We start from the raw sequence: 14753 nt of genomic DNA on the forward strand, positions 1-14753 counted from the left end.
AATTGATAGTATTTAATTTGAGCCCATTATGGAGATGTTTAGGTCATTGCGTCTTGCATCTTTTGCCGGCCAGACAGCGCGTGGGGGGAAAAGCTTTTTCCGAGGAATCACTGCTTAGAATATTTTCCCACGTTTTTTTTAACTTGCTTTCGCGTCTGTTTGTTTGTTTGTCTGTCCATCAAATCTTGCGATCGAATTTTCGGGCACTTCCCAGTTAACTAGCGCGCTGAAATTTTCAGGGAAGCTTTGTTTCCAATGACAATACAATATTCAATTATTATTATTACTAAATTGATCCATGGAAACATTTTATTGATCATTCTAGACTCCTATTGATTTGTACAAAAAAGGGACATAACCTAGTAATTGTAATTTGATAAAAACAAGGTTCGGTACTTTCCCTCTTCTGGCTTACTGAAAAACAAATGAAAAATCATGAAGGAGCGAGCCCGCGATTGGCTGACCTTTTATCTTTGTGTTTGTCCTTTGTGAGTGTTTGTCTTCGTTTACCCAAAAAAAAAAGTGAATGCGAGAAGAATAAATCGATAGCAAGATTTGAATGCAAACAAACAGACAGACTAAAAAGTAGAAAATAATTATCATTAAAATTTTTTTTAAAAACCCCATTTTCTGATTGAACTAAAAAGTAGAAAATAAATGCTATAGGCCTACATCAGAATAATGCAAGCGATCACTCTACTATGAGCGATCGCAAACTGTGTGCGCATTATGACAAAAAATGAAAAACGTGGGGCGCCGTGATTTTCTTACAGTTTCTAATACTGTTGACTCTACAGGGTGTGGGGAAATTGCGAGACGCGAAAAGCGAAATAGCGAGGCGGGAAAATGCGAGAAGGTAATGCGAGACATACATGCGGAATTAAGGGTAAATAGCGAGACACTTTTTGCGAAAAAAGTTTTTTCCTTTTTTTTCCCATCTTTATTTATTTCATTTATTTTTTAAAATATTTTTAAAATAAACAAGCATTTAACCATACCCTTTAACACGAGTGTTGTATGTTGTTATTTTTTATCTAGATACTAAGAAGATCTATATCTAGATCTATCTATTTAAAAATCCTAACATCGTTGCTGTGCTACTGTCATCGCCCGCTCTTGTTAGCAAGAGGAAAATCCCGTCTCAGTCAGCATTAATTTAAAAATCTAGCCCGTTCATGTTTATACAAACGTGAGCTGTGTCATTGTGAATTGGTATAATCTTGTCAGCAGGAGAGATATTCTGCAAAATGTATTCATGGATTGTTGTACATGCAAAAAGTGTAAAAGTATAAACAATTCTAAAAAGTGCAATTTATTTTTTTATTAAGTAATTTTAATTACAAACAAAATTTACAAACAAAATCTTCTGAAACAGTCCTCAAACACACCTCGTGACACCATCTTTCACACATAGTACACCCAACCCAGTTCATTAACTCCCATTTATACATTTTTCTTTTGCTACTTCTTCCAATCCACATTCACAACATTTCACATTTTCATCACGGTTGACCTCCTCGTTCATCCCACAAACAACACTGGCACCCATGTTCTCATCATCATCATCCGCACGCTCAACATCTGTTTTCCGTTTTTTATAATTTGTATTTTTTCTCATTTCTGTAATTTTGGCAATGTCTTGCTCATTGTTGTCACCAGCAGTTGAGTTTTTTAACACATTGATATTTTCCCAAAATCTTGTCTAATTTCGGTCAAAATAGAGTATTTTAATCAATTCCTATTACAATGTATTAAAACAGTTTTCTAAAACGCGAAAAAACGTCTAAAATTCTTTTTCTAACATTGCTTTTTTATAGTGTGACTTCACATCTACCCACCCCCCTCCTCCCCCTCATCACACATCGTCATAAAATTACAGACCCCCCCCCCCCCCTACGAGTGTGACGTCATTTATGGAAGACCCCAAATAACACCACCACCAAAACCAAAAAATTCAGATAAGTTCAATTTGGTTTTAAAAATATTTGAAGTAGGCCCATAGCTTACGATATAGCACGAGCAACTGATAATATCGGTGACGTCACTTTATTTTGTTGTATCCAAATGATGTAGGCATTTCCTTGTGCTTAGATTTATATGGTAAAAAAAGCTAGAAAAAAATCGTAGGCGGCGGCTATAATACAAAATTTCTATGCAACAATAGAAAATATGTTTGCGGCGGCAGCGGATCCAGGCACGGCGATCTTCAAAGATGGTAAATCAGGCGGCCTCGGCGTTCCACACAAAAGACAGAAGTTGATCTATCGTCGGCGGTATTTCCGTCGGTTTCGAACAAGGTGGTATTCTAAGTCGACACAAAAGATGAGGGGAGTTGACAAATCATCAGTATGTCTAGCGACGGAAAAATCGGAAGTTTTAACAATGTAAACGAAACGTCTTTGAAGTCTGGACCAAATACCACTGAAAATCGGGTGCGGTAAATTTTTCGCAGAAATCTTCGCATTTCAACACCACCCAGCGTAAGTATCGGCTTGTGGTAAAATGCGAGACAAAAAAGTCACGTGACCGACCGTTTTCGCGCCCTTCTCGCATTTTCCCCACACCCGACTCTACAAGCTCCCTAATAAAACTCAATAGTATTATAACTATTATTATCTAATCAATAGTAAGGTAATCTATCGTTTTAGCGTAATCAATTCGGTCGTCACTAGTAATGTAGGGATAAGGTAACTAATAAATATGGTTTAAATATGAATATATTTTTGCATATTCTACTAAAATACTAAAGATAATTAATATTAAACCATATTTAAGGGTTAAATCAATAAAAATGTCATGAAATTAAGGTTTAACAACGATGTTCCAGATACTAAATTTGCTATTAAAAACAGCGGCCATCTTAAGAAAATATTATTTTGAGTCATTTCCCTTTAATTTCTATTTGTATGAAAATGTATTGATGTTTGCTATTAAATACGTTTGTCTTGTGTTTAAATACAAAGCATGCGTTTTTTTTTTTTTTTTAATTCTGCCCTTTAAACAATTTAATTGACTGACAATAAACATCAGTTCTAGAATTATTATTATAATATTATGAGATGCAATTTTTATACATTAAGAAACTCCCTATTTTTATAGAGCTACCACTACATATCTAATGTTTATTTAAATATTAGTTTGAGTTAATTGTTATTGTTTGTGTTATTGTTTGTTTGCTATTTTCATTTCATATTTTCATGCTTTTTTCCTATAATTAGTGATTTAATCATAAATGACGTCACATTTTTTGACATCTCTTCATCTTACCCCCCCCCCCCCCCCCCCCCGTCATGAATTAGTCGTAAAGTCGAAAATTACCTTTTTGCCCTGTCTGTTATTACTGTTAAAAAGTTAAGCCATAATTCTAACGAAAAAGAATTTTTTCAGCATTTTTGTATTAGGCGAAATACATAACGTTTCACATTTCTTACCCCTCCCCTTTCCCACGTAAAACGTCGTCTCTAAACCAGTTACTCCACCCCTTAAGTGTGTCGTGATGTCATTTATGGTAGATGTCAAGTCCTAACCTCCAATACACATTTTGAACAACCTTTGTTGTCAAAATGTTGATACCAAATACCCAAAATGAGAAATATGGGGTTGTCCATAAACGATGTCACATATGCTATTCTAATGTGACGTCAATTTATGTAGGACTGCAATTTAGGACGTCAATTTAGGACGTCAATTATGGAAGTCTTCTATAAAGCTGTGCTCAATAAAAATGAGGAACATAAAGCGTTTGTTTTCATGCATACATTTGTTCATAACGAATTATCATAACTATTGCAAGCCTGTTGTCCTAAGCGGTGTTAAACAACCTCAGCACACCATCCCCGCCAAATAGGGCCTGCCACTAAATGCCTACCGACGAAAATAAGCCGCACTACATTGACTCCGAATGAAATAACTTCTGACAATAAGGCTCAAACCAACTAGCTCCTGGCAACGATATTCGACAAGAATCCAAGACAATTATTGGCTTGCAGGTAAAATTGGACAAAACAGCAAGTTTCGCGACATGGGGCATAACAAAAGATCAACCCTTAATACGACAGCAGCTAATGTAAAAAGCCAGAGCTCAGTATAGGCTTGAGTTTAATATAGAAATAGTGTTAGCAGTGGACTGTGCATTAGGAATACGGCAGTCGGCTAAACGCCCGAGTCCGACGATGTCTGAACATCAAGTTTGTCTTTTATGAAGTGCGGAGCACCTTTAACAGCTGAGCTTGGGGAGGGGGAGGGGGTCCCTGTTGACACCACCATTATCGCCGCTTATGTCCACATATCAATCACAAGTTTTGCGTGGAGCTTAATGGGCAGACGAAGTGTATAGGTGGGACTGGGAGCCTAAATGTATTTACGGAGGCCGCTGTCTCACGGGCATTTTAGAGCCAAACGTCTCAGGGCAGCAGGTTGCAGAAATTAAAAGCACGTGAGTTTGTGTAGTAGAGGGAGAACATCATGCCACTGTTATAAATTCAACACATATAATTTACCGTACCGAAGTCATTTAGATCTATTCGTCAGACTAAACGTCGCTAAAGTCTCAACGCAATAGTGCCTGTTTTGACTTTTTTTAATTACGCGGTATCTCTTTCTTTAACTTTAGCCTAATGACAAATGACGTCACGCGCGCCGCGAACTTGGTGACGTTGTGCTAAGTGGGGGATGAAACGGCGGGATTGAGAAAAATGACGTATTTCTTTTTTTTAACAGACGAATGAGTGATAGATTCTAGTTTTTTTTCTATAGGGAGATATCACTATATAGTGGGTGTTTTTTGTTTCTGTAATAATGGATGGTGGGGATGGGTAAACATCGACTATTGAACAAATCAAAAAACTGATGAAAGCAGAAGGCAACGAAAAAACCCATGTGGTATTCAGATGTAACTAATTAAAATTTAAAACTATTTTTATAAACACAATAATCTTAATTCAGAAAAAGTGTAGGCCTAAGACTAATGTCTACAGAAAAAATAAACAACTAGGCTTAAATGGATCACCCATAAACAGTGCCGGCGCCAGGTTATTTAGCGCCCTAGGCAAAACTTAATAAAAGCGCCCCCCCCCCTCTGCAATTTTTTCACGCCCCCGTATTATCAGAGGCGTAGCGACCCTTCCCGGCGCCCGGGGACAAGCTTAAGATTTGCACCGCCCTCAAACTTTCAATTTGTTTTTCCAACCCATTTTGGCGCCCCCCCCCCCCCCCCCCCGCCTAAGGACAGCACCCTAGGCGACAGCCTAGTTCGCCTTATAGGTAGCGCCGGTCCTGTCCATAAATGACGTCATACTTTTCCCGGTGAATTCCCTTTCCCCCAATCGTCACTAAAAGCAAGATGATGATTTAATATCATACCGCAGTTCTACTATACCCGAACGCGTAATCACAATTTCTAACGAAAACGAATATATTCTTCATCATTATTTAAAAAATATTTTACCCCGTCCCATATTTTGAGTCCAACGTCATTTATGAAGAATATGGACGACCTAATAATTGACAAGTTAATCAGTACAAAAGGGTTTAATAAATGTTGGATCTCCCAAACGTTTCTGATATCTTAGATGTACATACATACATAGCCTTCATTTCAATTGAAATTAAAGATAAGAAGATGGCCCTCTGTCTTACTTTTATTAAACAAGACAACTATGTATATTAAACAACAAAGTCAACACAATATACATACGAATAGACATTTGTATCAAGGGAAACTACTCTAAATTTTATTTGGAAGATGGCCGCTGTTTTTATCTACTAAAATTTAACTCAAACACCTAGTTTAAAGTTAGTTTCATGATATTTTAAATTGTTTTCATCACTGATTGTTATTTTAAATCAATTATCTGTGATATTTTGTAAAAATTGACTTAAATAAACTTATTTAAACAAATATATTCACCAGTTACTTCTCCCGCACATTACTACTGCAGCCGAATTGATTACGCTAAAACGATAGATTACCCAATAGTAATATAACTTTTACATCTTAGATCTATATTAATAATATTTTATAATATAGATCTAAGATGTAATATTATTATATAGATCTAGATCTCTAGGGCCTATAGAATAATTAGATCTATCTATATTCTATAACTATAACTATTATAAGCGTAAATCAATCTAGATCTAATCTAGATCTAGATAGAAATTAATAAGAATAATAGATTTTTTTTAGATACAAGATGAGTCAAGAATAGTCAAGATACTAACGATTCTATACTATAGACTATAGAATATAGAATCTAGATAGACTATAGTCTATACTCTATTGGGCTTGTAAGTTGTTCAAGTAGCTTACCAAGTTCTCGCTCCGGTAGTTGCCAGCTAGCGTTTTTGTTGTTTTTCAAACCAAATGTGAATATTTTTTATTATTTTTTTTAGCGCAATTTCCTTTAAGTTATGAAATCTTTTTTCGCTTTTGGAATAAAAACAAACTCCGACAAATTGTCGGACAATGAGTTGTTTTAAGTAAATTAAGTTTAAAATAACACACACACACAACTATATTATATTTTATATAGATCTAGAATACACCATGTATAATAATAATACATTTATATAAAATATGAGATTTTTAGGCCTAAAAGATTTCAATCGTCAATCTGAAATCAAGCCTAAATTATATATATATAGCCTAGATGCCTAGATCTAGATTTCTAGATCTAGAATTCTATATATAGATTCTAGATCTAGATCTATGACTTTAAAAAAAGCCCTCTTGAAAATTCCGACTTAGACAGTAACATACGACATACAGGATTTATTTTTAATTTATAGACTCAAGAGTAGTCTAGAGATCTAGATTCTAGATCTAGATTCTTTTATTTTACAGTGTAGTTGAGTGGAATTAATTACTAAATTACTAAAATTAGGCCTAATAAATAGGCTATTTACTTACAAAAGACAGGTAGACTAGAATATGTTCAATATCAATTTATATATAGAATCTAGATTATTCTAGATCTAGTGAAGTTTAGTGTGGTCTTGTTGTAGAACTTAAGAACTAAATCTAGAGAGTAGGAAACTGTAGTATTTTAGATCTAGAATCTAGTAATGTGTGACGTCATTTTAGGGGGGGGGGTCTGGTTTTGTGTGACGATGTGTGACAGAGGGGAGGAGGTAAAAATCGTAAAAAAAGCGTGACGTCATTTATGGATGACCCCCCATGGAGAAGATCCACACAGAAACAGTTGAAGGAAAGGGGCCTAACATTCAAACAAGTAGAGGTACCAACATGATTTTAAAGATCATATAGATATACATATATATAGGTGGAGGGGGAGAGAGAGAGAGAGAGGGTTCATCTGTAAATTGCGTCACACATTATATGATGATTTTTATCTCCCACTCAATAAAGGAGGGCAGTAACAAGAAGAATGTATGATAGCTGGGTAATCCTAATGCTGTGTTGTTAATTTATATAATCAGATTATTGTGGTAAATGAAAGTCAACATATCTAGCCTAACAAAATGCCATGAATTTAAAATATGTATTATGACTTAGAGAAAGTTTGGTGAAATGGAAATATCTGCAAATTTAATTTATTGATGATGTGTAACTTATTTATATTATTCCTTTGGAGCTGATAGTAATAAAAATTTAATGAAATTATAGAGTTTTTTCCAATTGATGTTTCTAAAGCCTTGCATGAACTTAATTTAAATATATTTAGCTGCCCAGGCAAAAAACCCAATGAATTTTCCAGAATTGGCTTGTCGTTTGACCGATGGTAACAAAGAGAATCACCCAGGATCTTCGCTGATAAGAAAATCTGAAGACGTACCTTATTCTTCTATACCTAAATGTGATTTGTCTAATGAAAATATTTATTCAGTGACAATTGCTAAAGATATTTTACCATTATTTCAAACATCATCTTCTGAAATGTTGTTTTCTATCTCTAAACCTTCCACAATTTCTTCAAGTTTCAAGAGATATTTTAACATCATTGCCTACTTCCCACAGTTCTTATGTTCAAAATTTGCAATTTTCTGAGAAACAAAGTAATAATAAATTTGTACCCAGTGTTTTAGTTTCAGCTCCATTAAAATTTAATAAACCAATGAATTTCAAAATTAAATGTTTCTTATCCCATATGAAAGTAGTCTGTTAAAAAAATTTAATGTTTGGATGTCAATAAATTATTGACATGGACTGGTTTGCTGGTAAGCTTTTATACTTAATGTACAATGAAGATTCAGTTTTGATGTCAATATAGTTGCTTCTGAAATAATTAAACTATAAACAATAGCATTTATATAAATATCTCAATGGCAGTTCAGTATACTTTCATCATTGTTTTCAAATAACAAAACAGAACTACAATTTTAAAATTGAAAAAGAAAATTAAAAGAATTTCATAAATCGATGGTTTTTTAATTACTTAAAACAGAAGATGCATCAATACAGCATTACAATGTATATGATTAATATTTGTTTTAATGGACAATCATCATTCAAATTCTTCATTCAAAGTTAAATTCAGCTTCCTTGTGTCTAAAAATCCACATCCATGCTGTTCCATTTACCTAGAAATTAAATAAATAATATTTTTAACAACTTTCAGTAATATGAAAAAATTAATCATTGATTAAAACAGACAGCCAATATAGCAGTTGAATTAAAATTCACCTGTTTCTGTGACATTTAAAATTAGAGTGTTCAGAGGTATATACCCAGCCACCTTTAATTTCCCTATCTTGAGCCAGGTACTCATGAGAGCTGGTACTCATGAGACTTAGGACATCATACCAGGACTAAAGCCAGGGATCTGAACTCTTATCTTTTAGGATAGAAATGTGAAAGCTACTGTCTGACAGTCCCACTATCAAGCCATACATATTAATACTTACAGTAAATAATCTTAATAGCAACATATTCTTTAAGAATTAGAACACTTAATTGGTTTCAAACTTGGGCTTAAGCTGAAAAATGGCTTATTATAAAAAAAATTCAGCTCACCTTTAGCTCAAGATCAGCACCAATAGCCACAGTAAAGTTTGAGAAAATTGCTTGCCAAGTACCTAGAGAATTTTAATATAATAAATTATTAAGTTTATCCATATATTATATTTAAAACATTATTTAACTAATATGTGATATTAATATATATATATATATATATATATATATATATATATATATATATATATATATATATATATATATATATGTTTCATTTATTGTAAAGGTTCAGTTTTCTATCTACTTAGCTTGTCTTAAAAACTAAAATATCTGGTTTAAAGTTAACCATATCTTAACTATCACAAAACTATTAGTTTCATTTTCATTACTTGTAACTAAAAATTGTAGTCAATAGATCTAAAACTTAATTCTATTAACAGCTAACTGTAACTGTACTGACCCTGACCAATTTATTAATTTTTGTACCATGTAATTCATTAATAATTAGGCTTATACTAAAAGGCCGAAAGTTATCAATTGTAGAATTTATAGTCCCTGGTCTAGACTAACAAGATTAGCCTACAAGTCTAATAGTACTAATACACATGATTTAGTTTCTAAGTTTACTACTAGGCAACTTGCTAGAAGACTAGTACTTAACCAAACTTTAACTTGCTAAAAATAAAAGGGCCTAATACAATAGTAGTTGGCCTAGTAATACTTTTTTTTTACTGTGCTACTTACACTGCTTTTGGTACTATTACTACGGCTAACTAACTACTAACTAAACTCTATTGTAGCTTGATGGAGATCTATCATCTTGCTCTTCTAGTAGTTTACACTACTTAGTACTTAGAAAAGTAGTAGCACTACTGTAACAATTTCAAACTAAATTTAATCTTTATATTACTAGATCTACTAATTGCAACACTGTAGTCTGATAAGTCTGTAAGCCATAAATGTAGTCTAGTTATTAGTACCTACACTCTACAATAGTCTACAGTACTCTACACTACACTCTACTACTACTCTTCTCACTCTACTGGCTACTGATCTAGATCTAGTAAATAGCTAGAGTAGATCTAGTTTAGATTCTAGATCTAAAAAAATCGATTTAAAATTAAAAACAGGTTAGCCTTACTAGCTCTTACTAAACTTAACTAGGGTAGGTTTTACCTAAACTAGATCTAATCTAATCTAGATCTAGAATCTATCTAGATCTACTAGATTCTCTAGATCTAGATTTTAGATCTAGGGCCTACCATACTACCATCTGCATCTAGATCTACTATCTCTATCTACATCTAGCCATCTATCTACAAGCTACTTCTTATAGGCCTACTTCTAAAATATTAAACAGTAATCACTGAGTAATCAGTACTAGAGTCTAGTTCAGTAATCTAGCTAGATCTAGACCTAGGTCTATTAACATTCATTGTTGTCAAAGTCTAGAATCTATATCTATTATTTATATCTAGCTAGCTGCTAGATGATAGATCTAAATTTAAAATCTAAATAGTAAATACAAATGTTAGATTTTAAATTTTACATAAACAAGAGAATGTGGTCAATCTAATAACTTTCTAATCTAGTCTGATCTAGATCTAGATAGATCTATCTAGATCTACATCTAGATCTAGAATCTAGATCTATAATATCTATTATCTAAAAGCTCTAACTCTAGATTCTAGATTCGATTTTAAGTTGTAGGCTGAGTGAGACTGAGAGTCATCCTTTTCTTAATATTTTTAATATTTTATCTAGATCACTAAAATACAGATCTAGAATCTAGATCTAATAGATTCTAATTCGTGAACTTATACTCTTAGAACTAGATTAAAGCAATGTACATCTTAGTAGGTAGATTCTAGAATCTAGATCTAGTCTAGGTCTGGGAATCTTGAGTCTCGTAGCAAAGACTGAGTAGAGTCAGAGTTTGGACAAACTATCAACAAATGAAATAAAATCAATATACTTACCGCCACAAAACTTTTATATTAAAAAATGCATACACATGTGTTTGTTCCCATCCATATGAACAAAACAGCGTTGAAAGTTTTTACAGTTGTTGCTTTTCTGGAACGTTTGATGATTTTGAAATCTTGAAGCGGGACCTACTAACTAATAGCCGCCATGTTTTTTGTTATCAATGGGAATCCCGTTCACAACAATTGATTTAGTTCGAAAACTTTTATCTCTCCCTGGCTAACCAGACATGAATTAACGCGAGAAAGAACGATAAACTTACAAGCCCAATAGGCCTACTGAAGAAAGATTTTAGAAATTTACCTGGACTTAAAAAAAATAGTTCAAATCCAAATAGTTCAGATCTAGATCTAGATTTTTTCTAGATCTAGAGTCTAGATCTAATTTAATATAGTCTACAAATACACTCCACAACACACAATATTATATAGATCTAGATTTAGATCTAAATCTAGATTACATTATTACATTGGGCCTACATACTCACAGTGAAACACGTCTGCTTCTGTGGTGTTTTTGCTCTTTAATTTAATGTTCCGAATCCTTGTTTTTTATTATTTATAGATCTCTAGATCTAGGTCTAGACCAGAATCGAATCTAAATTTAGATTCTGGCTACTAATCCGCCTCAAAAGAAAACATTTTTGAAAGGCAAGTGAATTTAATTTAACAGTATTTGTCATATTCATATTTAAATTAATAGCTTTTATATCTCTAGATCTTAATTATTATTAATTATTTGCCTAATTCTATGCTAGTTATTTAATTTTTACTTTGAAATCGAATCTGGTTCAAGACCTAGGGGACACCACCCATTTTTCACTAACTCGTCTGTTCTTCCATTGAATCTCCCTTACGAGTAAGACAGCCTAAGACGATTTAGGCGACTTAAGGCCTAGAAAAAAAGGGCAACCCCGCAAAACAAATTCTGGGTCCACTATGTATGTATGTATGTATATATATATATATATATATATATATATATATATATATATATATATATATATATATATATAGATATAGATATAGATATAGATATAGATATAGATATAGATATAGATATAGATATAGATATAGATATAGATATAGATATAGATATAGATATAGATATAGATATAGATATAGATATAGATATAGATATAGATATAGATATAGATATAGATATAGATATAGATATAGATATAGATATAGATATAGATATAGAGATAGAGATAGAGATAGAGATAGAGATAGAGATAGAGATAGATATAGATATAGATATAGATATAGATATAGATATAGATATAGATATCGATATAGATATAGATATAGATATAGATATAGATATAGATATAGATACAGTGGCGTAGCGAGGTCGGGTGTGACCCGGTGCGGCACTTAATGGTGTCACCCCCAGAGGCGTAGCGACTTCCCGTGGATTTTTGGATTTGCCCCCCCCCCCCTCCAAATTTTTCTCTATATATTTTACTATAGTGAACGCCAAATAAAAAAGTGCATAATAGTGCGCAATATTATTAGTACTTTAAAAATTTACATTAGTTTTTTGAGACATCTGAAGTAGCGTAAATTACTACTTCCGGTCAACTGAAATTACTCTAAATTTAACAGAAGGTAGAGAATTAGATCTTTTACTTACATGTGAAATTTCATTTATCTATCTGAAATAGTACTCAAGTTATAGGCTTTTGAAAAATTCAAAGTAGAAAAAGTACCACTTCCGGTTATCGAAAATCGCTCAAAAGTTGATACGGATCTACGATTTTGATAACATACTTATATATGAAATTTCATCAACCTAACTGTAACGGTACTCAAGTTATCGTGTTTACACAAATCTGGATTGATAATTTTTGCCCGATTAAAATAAGTCCTCTATACTTCGGATGTGTTGAAGGACTGAGGTATAATACGGTGAAAATTGTTAAAATTTCATGTATTTTTGTGCACGATTACAATACGTGCTCTATAGGCTACTTCGAAAATATGAGAAAGTAAAAAGTACATTTTACATTGTAAAATCACAAAGGATTGTGGCCCCTAACCAATGCTATAAATTATAAAGAAGCAATATGTAGCGGCCTCTCGCGCAATGGACTGATTTTTTTTTATTCAAAAGAATTTTGCCGACAACAGCGTGTGTTTGATTGTAGATGAAAGAGGACTCGGCTTTCACAATGGTTTAAAAAACTAAGGGAAAAAGAATCTACAAGAGCGTGGGATGGTGTCTATAGAATAAAGATAATCCAACCGCAGCTACGGTACTCTTTTTACAAAAACTTAGCCTAAGCGTTAAGCAAATTGCAAACATTACATAGGCGTACACAGGTTTTCGGGTAGGGGGAAAGGCGCCATATTATGTATATATTTACACACACACACACACACACACACACACACACACACACACATATATATATATATATATATATATATATATATATATATATATATATATATATATATATATATATATGACAGTGCTTCGCTAAAGGGAAACGTACATTCAGACATTGCACTAGAGAAAACAAACGAACAAAACAGCATGTAGGCCTACACACAAAACAAAATTCAACACAAAATATACACACAGCACAACCAAAAACAAGAAATACAACACACTAGGTTTTGTAGTAATTGCTAAAATAAACCATTTTGAGGTCAGAATATAGAATAACGTTCTTGAAGTTCTGTGAGAATGTGTTTATTTTTATTTAGCTTCCCCCGCCACTCCCCCATATAGTTTCATAGAGTTTTTAACACAATCCATCTAAAAAATATGTGCAGCTGTACCAGATGTTCTAGGTCAGTTGACAGCCAAGGGACTGCAGCTCCCCTTCCTGCTAGCATTGACACATCAAAGATAAGCAAAATCGTATTCTACGGGGCACACAAATTACCCTACGTTTCTAGACTGATCTTAAAACCGTATAAAATACGGATGATTGAACTGACATATCAAACAAACTTGATTCTTTTTAATACAAGATTTTACTTAGTTCACAACGTCTGTTTTGGATTTGTGGCAAATCTTGTAACTCGATTTTGACACTCTTCTAACGCAGAGATTTCTTTGAAGTTTTCAAGATATCTTCGTCTTTGATGACAATGCAAGAATATCTAATTTTAATTACATGCTTAATTAGTCTTAAAAATTGATTTAAATACTACTATATTCAATAGTAGAAGGGGAGATAGCTACCTAAACGCGATCACCGAATCAGCTTGCTGAGCTGTGGTTCACGCCGAATGTTTACAATCGTTGAGCTGAATCAAGTTCGTGATGGCTATTAAAAAAAGGGGCAGATAATAGTTTTTAAACTATTTCGAAACCAAGGTGAGATAACAAGAAATAGTGATCGCTATATCAGCGTGCAGTCCTCTGTGACTTGTGGCCATTGGGTGTTGATTTCACTACCGATCCAATTACTTTTTGCTCAAGAAACGTATGCACCTAAAGAAACGCAGGGGAAATAATCGACTCAGAGCCAGCTTTCATAATTTTTTCTTTTACTTCCCTTCCCTTTTTAAATTTTTAAGTTTTGAATAGCAATTTTGAACAATTTCTTAATATTAGATTCACCGATGACAACGCAATAATCTATAAATGCAATGAAAGTCTAATAAGTCATGAAATAAGTCATAAGCTACAAGTTGACTTGTCCAGTAGTAGATATCATCTGATGAGTTGTTTTCAAAACGGGGCCAGACAATACTTGAGTAGAGGACTGAGAAAGTAGAATGCTACTTGAGGACTGAGGGAGTAGAATGCTAATTGAGTAGAGGACTGAGGGAGTAGAATGCTACTTGAGGACTGAGGGAGTAGAATGCTAATTGAGTAGAGGACTGAGGGA

General features: G+C 33.3%; 1 protein-coding gene and 1 long non-coding RNA gene across 2 annotated transcripts in view; both read right to left on the reverse strand.

The window, feature by feature from the left end:
• LOC131928347 (TOX high mobility group box family member 4) overlaps positions 1-11447 on the reverse strand; it is a 43890-nt gene extending 32443 nt beyond the window's left edge. Inside the window, exon 1 of the mRNA XM_059284351.1 lies at positions 11387-11447. The gene's annotated coding sequence lies outside the window, so the exon portion shown is untranslated. The remainder of the gene's footprint in view (positions 1-11386) is intronic.
• LOC131928349 (uncharacterized) lies at positions 8440-10989 on the reverse strand. Its single transcript, XR_009383763.1, has 3 exons — positions 10897-10989; positions 8975-9036; positions 8440-8541 (listed from the first exon to the last, which is right to left on the reverse strand). It is a non-coding gene; the product is annotated as an uncharacterized LOC131928349 (long non-coding RNA).
• Positions 11448-14753: the final 3306 nt, after the last annotated feature.

The sequence above is a fragment of the Physella acuta genome, unplaced genomic scaffold (assembly GCF_028476545.2).
Source record: "Physella acuta isolate Inbredline_101_S28 unplaced genomic scaffold, ASM2847654v3 ptg001487l, whole genome shotgun sequence".
In the NCBI taxonomy this organism is placed as follows: Eukaryota; Metazoa; Mollusca; class Gastropoda; family Physidae; genus Physella; species Physella acuta.